This window comes from Xiphophorus couchianus, chromosome 4, assembly GCF_001444195.1.
Source record: "Xiphophorus couchianus chromosome 4, X_couchianus-1.0, whole genome shotgun sequence".
NCBI lineage: Eukaryota > Metazoa > Chordata > Actinopteri > Cyprinodontiformes > Poeciliidae > Xiphophorus > Xiphophorus couchianus.
Window position 1 is genome coordinate 35492140 of NC_040231.1, and position 6800 is coordinate 35498939.

Genomic DNA, 6800 nt, shown 5'->3' on the forward strand with positions numbered 1-6800 from the left:
ATGACATGTAAAAGAATAGTCTTTTTGCCCTCCAGCTTTGTCCGCATGCGTGGAATTTCCTTATGTAAACAATAACATGCAGGTGGTCTATATTTGTAAATCTGATTATGAATTAAGACAGTGCTTCACCAGCTATGAACCTGTTGCTATGGTAACAAAACAATCTAACTATGAACATTGTTCTTTAAACTTTTACAAAATAAACTTGCCAGCTCCATAAAATCTTATATTTAAATGCTAAATCATTTAAAATCTTTTAATTAATGTATGCTGAAACCATTAAATCAAATTCAGCAGCATTGATAATCCTACATAAAGAACAGGGATTTCTTTGTTTCAATTGGAAACTTCTCATCAAAGAGGTCAAAGGTCACATGTGGTGTACCCCAAGGTTCAATCCTAGGACCCCTCTTATTCAATATTTATATGCTCCCACTAGCTCAGGTTATAACAGGGAATAATATTAGCAGATCTATGCAGATGACACACAGCTCTACATTACCATGTCACCAGGTGACTCAGAACCCATCCAATCACTGAACAGATGCTTAGAACAGATAAATGTGTGGATGTGCCAAAACTTTCTCCAGCTGAACAGAAACAAAACTGAAGTTATTATTTTTGGACCTAAAGAGGAACGATCTAGAGTTATAGATCTAGAGTCAATGCACAGTTTCAGTTATTACAACTGAAAACCAGCGATCAGGCCAAAACCTGGGAGTAGTGATGGACTCTGACCTGAACATTCATAGCCACATAAAGACAGTTACAAAGTTGGCCTTCTATCACCTGAAGAACATTTCCAGGATTAAAGGACTAATGTCTCAGCCAGATCTAGAGAAACTCATCCATGCGTTTATCTTCAGTCGTATTAATTATTGCAACAGCGTCTTCACAGGTCTGTCCAACAAATCAATCAAACAGCTGCAGCTGATCCAGAATGCTGCTGCTGGCGTTCTCACTAAAACCAGGAAGATAGAGCACATAACACCAGTTTTAAAGTCCCTCCACTGGCTCCCTGTAGCTCAAAGAATAGACTTTAAAATACTGCTGTTAGTTTATAAATCACTGAACGGCTTAGCACCACAATACATTAAAGATCTGCTGTTGTTGTATCAACCCTCCAGACCTCTCAGGTCTTCCGCTCTGCATCCCCAGAACCAGAACCAAACGAGGAGAAGCAGCATTCAGCATCTATGCACCACAAATTTGGAACAAACTTCCAGAAAACTGTAAAACAGCTGAAACACTGACTTTCTTTAAATCTAGATTAAAAACCCACCTGTTTAGAATTGTATTTGAAATGTAATCAATTACAAATTTATTGATGGAACTTGACTTAATGCTGTGTTTTGATTATTGATTCTATATTGCATTGTGTTTCTGTGTTTGTAATGATGTAAAGCAGTTTGAAATGCCTTGCTGCTGAAATGGGCTATACAAATAACATTTGATTGATTGATTGATTGATTGATAATTCCAATAAACAAATGTTACATTTGTGTATCTGTGGTCTGTGTAAAAATATTAACATTTATGTGGCTGCAGCAGCTCCATCAGGCCCCCAGGCCTGCTGACTTAATTTGGATTAAACAGAAGTGCAAATAATTGATTTTCATTTAATTGTATTTTTTGATTTGTTGTTTTAGACTAGTTGTGGGTTTAAATATCGTTTCACTGGCAATGTTTTCCTGTAACATATAATAATTCAGTAATATTTTTACATTTCCTGTCAACTTAACATCTTTTAATACAAAAACATGGTGGACCGCCTCGACGCCCCGACCACTGGGCTTAGCAAGTTTTCTGGGGGAAACCCTGGAAGAGGTCAGAGTTAACCGTAGGAGCTGGTGTTTTGCTGCTGCCTTCAGCTTTGTAAACAAAACAATAAATAACACGTACTTCTCCAACTCTTTGTCCGGTTTGGCAAAAGCTGCTTAGGGTCCGTTGTTGGTAGTAGTCTCACATTCAGTATGTGTTCTAGCTCCAGTAGTAATAGCTCCGTTAGCACCGCTTGTTTTTGACTTTTCTCCCAGTGGTATGTCTGGTTCGGCGAAACAGCGCTAGCGGACAGTGACACCAGACTTTGTTACCAACACACCGGACCTCCATGGGTCCTGTCGGATCGATGATGTCAGTACCGCAGGCAGTATAGCTCCTGTTAACATCTCAAAGAGCCTCCAGCTCTGCCTGTCTTAGCTGCAGCACGGCGTTTATTTTTAGCTCATTAAGGTAACGATCACCTGTTAGAGCCTTTGTTGGTTCTGCTGGTATAAATGACTCAAAGTGTTCTGGAGAAATGTCCAGGGTCCAGATTAGGTCCTAGTTGTGTTCCACTTGGGCTCTCTCACTGCGCTCTCTTTTCTGTCATGTGGGAAATTATCCAGATTCACCTCAATTTTAATTTTAATTTTTTTAAATTACAGTCAACAGTAACACAATGTGGCATTATCTAAAATGACACCCGTCAAACCCAATATGATAAACAATACTAGGGTAAAGTTTGCCCTCCTGTGTTTACTCATTAGACTCCAGTACAGAATGGACCATTATGCATCATCAATCCATCTGTGAAAGCATGCCGACCTCCATGGGTGAAAAACATAACAAAAGATGCACATTTTTGAAATAATTATGAGTTTTGGCGTATCACAAACAGCAATTCTTTAGGTAACAGGAAACTGCAACATGTTTAGGCCAACATGCTCAACTAGTCCTGGATCCTTTTAAGACTTCATTAGGCCTGTCACGATAACAAATTTTGCTGAGCGATTAATTGTCTCAAAAATTATTGCGATAAACGATAATATTGTTTGAAGACCTTTTTACACTGATTTAATGGAAATGACGTAATAATGCATGCGATTTCCTGCCAAAGATAGATACACTTTATTTTCAAAAGAATATTTAACACTGGAACTGATAAACAAAATAAACAAAACAACCAAAAACAAAAATAAAATGGATTCTCAGTCTCCATTAACAAAACATGTACTTGATAAAAACTAAACATCATAAAGCCAAAGTGTAAATAAATACTGCATTCAACCAAAAGAGTGCAGATTATGAAGTCTGTATATTATGTTGCCCTTCAATAATAATTAGATTTAAATAGAGAAAATGGGCACATCGACTACCTGGTGCAATAATTCACACTACATGATTTTTTGCCCCGATTTTTCCCTTGTTGAATGTGACAGGTAGCCAATCAGAAAGCAGGGATTCCCTCCACACTTTCTGAGGGGAAATTACGTCGGGGAATCCCAAACAGCTGACACTGTGCAACCCGAAGTCCAGCGGACATTGTAAATGATATGTGGAAACAACATTAATGTTTATTTAACATGCAAAGAATATAGAAATGACAAGAGGAGGAGTTGGAGCCAAATTGTTACCGCAGTTGATAAACCCGTAACTTTTCAGCTGTTCTTCGTTAATGTGACATAAATAGGTTATAATGATTTTCATTCAGTCAGGACTTTACGCTGACACTAGCCACATGCATTGCAGGTAGATTGTAGTAAAGCATTGATTAATGCCTGGTTTTAAAATTAGTTCACTGGACTTGTAGCCATTATTTTGTGCCCATTGTTGGACACCACACGGCAGGAACGAACCCGATCGAACCGTTATACCTAGGATTTCTGTCGGCTAATGTGTGGTCTGTCAGGTTTTGAAAATGGGCCGACAATCGGCCGACAACTGGTGTGCGTTGGGCTTTACACTAAGGAAATGAGTCAGTGGAGAGCACCGGAGTTGAGCCTTTTTCATTCAGTGTCATTAACAGAAAGAGAAAAAGGCCGGAAGAGACGATAATGCTGATAATTAAAATGACGTCGATAGTTTTAATTTATTGTACAATTAATTGATTTATTGTTTATCGCGACAGGCCTTGACTTCATTAAAACATATTCTACTTATACTACAAAAACTATACTGCAAAAAGCATTGAGTCATCAGCTCCAAATGACTCAGTCCAGGTGTTCTGGTTTCCTTGGCCACAGGAGCATTAAATCAAGTGGCTACTCTCTGCTCTTACAAATATTTACTGTCCTCAGCAGCTTAGTGAATTCCATCATGGTACCACAAGGGAATGTTACCTCTACAAGTCAGCTCTGTTATTGGAATTATAACAAAGTGCAATTATAATATTTTTACTTTCTACTTAAAGTCACTACATAAAATAATATTCAATATACACAAAATCACACAATATGTTTTATATGTCAAGCAAACATGCACAAACGGAGCACTAAAACAGTAGCCCACCTTGGTTTGATGGGGGGGATTGTGACTTCTGGATGGCCTAAAAATAATTTGTACTATCTCAGAAACCAAAGCAGCACAAACAAAAATTTTGGCACAAACCTGCATTAACTGCGAAATAATTTCCCTACTGGGATGAATAAAGTACAAATTATTATTATTAAGCTGAACGTTTTGTCACCTGGTTGACAAAACGCACATGGATTCAAGGCTATTCAGAAACAGAGAACAAACTAGCTAGCTGCAGCAGCTGAGGCAAGCTGACACCACACCCACATGAAAAATTCCAACAAATAGCCTGAGTCGTTAGTGCTCCGTTAAAGCACACGACAGGAGCTGTGTCTGCAGGCAGCCAGCTGAGCTGGCGCCATTTTTTGAAGGAGGACATGCGGCAGAGGTCGTCGGGACCAGAGTTGAACCCGCGACGTCCGCGGGTCTAAGGCCTCCAAGCGTGGGGCATGCTAACCCGCTGCGCCACCACAGCACGCCCCTAACTATTTTTTGGGAAGCCATCTGTGTTTTAGAAAGTTTTTTTATTCTTTCTGTGTGGAGAGGAGAGACAAGCAGACGCAGAGCTGAGCTCTGTGTAACCAATAACAGCGGGTACAGGAGCTGCAGTGGCCAAAACACTACCGAAGCTACAGTGTGTACTCTTCTTATCGCAGATAGCAGCTAATTTTGTGAAATTCAAACCAGACCAGACTATAACTGGTTATAGCTGACCACCTTCTTTGTTTTTATGGCACTTCAGCCATGTTTGTGTAACACAGATGAGAAGGGTATTTTATATATTAGATGAATGGGCCAATAGGTTCGACTATCGGAGCATAGTGGCGTGTTTAAATGACACACAAAGGCAATTAAATGAATTTAAAAAAACAACTGGCTTTAGTGACATAAACCATGAAATTAACAAACAGTTATACAAGACACACAATTATGAAAATAAAATTACACACAATAAAATACAAAAAAATAATACAAATACTTGGCCAAGTGCTAGTTCTCAGTTTTGAACCTTTTGGGTGCACCCTGGTAATCTGAATTCTAAATCGTAATAGGCAACAGATCAATCAATTCCAGTTCCAATTAGGTTCAGCTCAACACCATTCACATGAGGAGAATTTCCTACATAGAAGTTTGTTACAAAGTACCAAATAAAAACCAGTCCAAAAGGTGAGATCAGAAATTCCAGGATTAAACAATAAAAAGAAAAATGTCAGTCAGTGGTCTCACTCCTAACCAACTGTGTGTGAAGATGTGAGTGGTACCAGCCTACCACACCGCGGGGTGCAGCAGGACTCCAAACGGAAAAGAAGGAATCCAGGAATCCAGTTCTTTCTAAGTCCAGGTGGGAAGGCTCACCATCAAAGTCACAGGAGGAATCCACCTCAGGAACAATCCAGCATAAACAAAAAACCTGACCTGTCAACAGACAGGACCAGCAGAATCATAGGATTTTATTAAGCTGTTCTAGCTTTAATCTTTAAATCATGTTTCTGTATATTTGACATCAATTACTGTAAATTACAAAAGCATTTCTTCAAACAATATTAAACATTACATTTTATCCAAAATCAGTAAAAGTTTACATTTTAATAATCAAATAGTTCAGATAAACAATATTATTCAACAAAAATGTGATAAACAGAACAAAAACCCAAATGAAAGGCACAGAATATGCTCACCGATCTCAATGCGACACGTTAGGGACAACAATATGGTGGCTCTCAGTCCGGACCCGTGAGGCACTAGATAGTGTAATAAGGCATATTTTCCATGCTTTAGCCTTGATAATATGAGCTATCATTGTGAACAAAGTAAGAATATAACGTAAATTAGGTTTTACCTTCAACTGAACGGAGAACAAGATGAACTTAAAACGTTAGCCTAGTAGCCGTTAGAGCTAAACCAGTAGCCGTTGGCCGTTAGAGCTAACGAGTCAGCTCTAACGGTGTTCAGCAGAAAAAGTGAACTTGTCTTTCCTTTTCTTTTTTTTTCACTTCACGCGTCCAGCTTAGAAGTCGGATGATCTGGGAAAGCGTTTGTTTAGAGTTGTATAACTGTTTTAAAACAGAGACTCTCACGCTGCCCAGCTTAATCGTTTCCGGATCTCTCTCGCTTACACACTCAATGCTGCGGAAGGGCGGGTCCTACAGCGGCAGTCCGAATTCTGATTGGTTTAAACTCACTGGAAGCTAAACTTCCTATTGGCTAGGTAGACCACCTAGCTTCCCTAACCTCCGTTTCTTAAAGAGGCATCCCCATTTTATGTGGATGCCTTTTACATTTGCTTTCACCTTTTCAACTTCAGTATCACTGCATGGATGATGGGGTGACTTATTTATACCTTGAAATTAGCATCTAATGATGAAGTTTGTTTTCCCAGTGTTGAGGAAAAATTATTATTTTTAGTGCTTAATACAGTTAATCTTACGGCATGTGTAAAAGGTATATTCAACACTCTTATTTTGAACAAATTTCTTTATTTTGAACAGGTTTGTGTTAAGGATTTAAAACTAAACCAGATGACC

At 38.8% G+C, this 6800-nt stretch overlaps 1 long non-coding RNA gene across 1 annotated transcript; it reads right to left on the reverse strand.

The window, feature by feature from the left end:
• Window positions 1-5131: 5131 nt before the first annotated feature.
• On the reverse strand, window positions 5132-6411 carry LOC114142581 (uncharacterized). Its single transcript, XR_003595059.1, has 3 exons — window positions 6116-6411; window positions 5955-6017; window positions 5132-5691 (listed from the first exon to the last, which is right to left on the reverse strand). It is a non-coding gene; the product is annotated as an uncharacterized LOC114142581 (long non-coding RNA).
• Between the last annotated feature and the right edge of the window lie 389 nt (window positions 6412-6800).